General features: G+C 37.8%; 1 long non-coding RNA gene across 1 annotated transcript in view; it reads right to left on the bottom strand.

Moving 5' to 3' along the window:
- The window catches only part of LOC103584007, a 3355-nt gene extending 2261 nt beyond the window's left edge, over window positions 1-1094 (bottom strand). The window contains exon 1 of the long non-coding RNA XR_549920.1: window positions 858-1094. This is a non-coding gene — a long non-coding RNA (uncharacterized LOC103584007). The remainder of the gene's footprint in view (window positions 1-857) is intronic.
- Between the last annotated feature and the right edge of the window lie 560 nt (window positions 1095-1654).

The following is a 1654-nucleotide window of genomic DNA, read 5'->3' as shown; positions in this document are numbered from 1 at the left end:
TCTCCCCTCTCAGGGCACATCTCTGAGCAGAAATCTGCCCTCCCCCAATATCCATTTCTGTGTTAAATGATCCTGCTCCCTGGCCATGGCTCATTGATGCTGAGACAGATTCCTGGTCTGAGAAAGGGCCTATTAGATTTTGTCTCCTGAGAATTTGAAACTTGGTTTGAAGAGATGAGGAGGACTTGGGGCCAATTGATCCAGCCCTGGTGCTCTAGAGGAAGCAGCCCATTTCCTGAGGCCCCAGAGCTTCTCTGACTAAGGTTCTTCATGAGGTTTGCTGTTTAGCCCTTCCTTTGATTCAGTAAGATGTCCCAGTGTATTTCCAATAAAGCCTTTACTTTTTTTTAGGCAGGCTGAATCTGTTTCTGATATTTGAAATGTGTATGTATCTACACTGGCGGGAACTCATATCCTTTAAACCTGCACCTTCCACACCTCTTGAATATCATACATCTGGTCCTAACTCTCCATCCTGCTAATGTCCTTTTCTCAGAGCATAGGAACCACTATAAAACTCAGGACAAGGGTAGCTCCAAGGGATTATCTCATTCTTACCCAAAGAAGAAGAAAGAGCTGTGGAAGGCTATGCCTTTCCCTGTTTCCCAAGCTGGAACACAGGATGCATTCCTCATAAACAGTTTTTTAACTGAATGTTTCATCTTCTAACTATTCATTGAGTCTTGTACTTCAAGTTAGTTATAGTTGATCTTTATGACATGCACTAGGAATCTAACTATGACTTTAATCATTCTTTTGAGAAAATATATCTGAAGTTGCAAAAAACTTGCAAATCAGTTTTTGGAGATCAGCTCGTTTGTTAGCTTGGAACTGATACACAATCATGTTTTCCATACCTTCTTCTGCAGAGAACACTGTTGTCACTGGGCTAAATGGTCCTTCACCTTTGTTATTATAAACACCCACTTTAACTTCATATGGTGAAAATGGCACGATGCTTTCATTCCTAAAGACATATCTTGGGGTGTCAGGGGATGTCACCACTGTCTGGATCCAGTTGGTAACCCCAAGAGGGCGGAAAGCAACAACATACCCAAATCCTTCACCATTCTGTAGTTCTTCAGGAACTGGCTACAAAGGAAAGACACAATGAGTCACCCTTACACACGAGGGCAAGGTGAAAATGAATGGAGCTATAATTTTTTGTCTCTTGTAAAAGTCATCAAATAATAATCTACATTGTATTAAACATGGATAAAAAAGGAGAAAAATATCAATGGGAGAGTCATGTCAGCTGCTTTTACATACACATATGCCATTCTTCCACAGCCATTCAGATAATTATCTGAGATTTTCTATGATTATTCAGATATCAGAGCATCTTATGGCCCAAGTTTAGGTTTCTAATAATAAGATATGCTTTCAGTTGAACATATCTGATCCTTTAAGGCAAATATAAATTAAAACAAAAATTATCTAATCCCTAATGTTGACTTTATGGGAAAAAAACATTGATATGTTAATTAAGTATAAATGAGTAAAACTAAAAAAAAAGCTTATTGGATCATGTGAAAAATTCCTATTGACTCTCCATCACAATCCCTTAACTTTTTATTTTTGTCATCAACATCTTTAAATAAAACAGATAATTCTAGTACCTTCTAACTTTAAACTTGTTTATTAAATTTCTTCC

Source organism: Galeopterus variegatus, unplaced genomic scaffold (genome assembly GCF_000696425.1).
Source record: "Galeopterus variegatus unplaced genomic scaffold, G_variegatus-3.0.2 Scaffold34281, whole genome shotgun sequence".
NCBI lineage: Eukaryota > Metazoa > Chordata > Mammalia > Dermoptera > Cynocephalidae > Galeopterus > Galeopterus variegatus.
The sequence above is the reverse complement of the archived record's forward strand: the minus strand, read 5'-3'. Positions and strand labels throughout refer to the sequence as shown.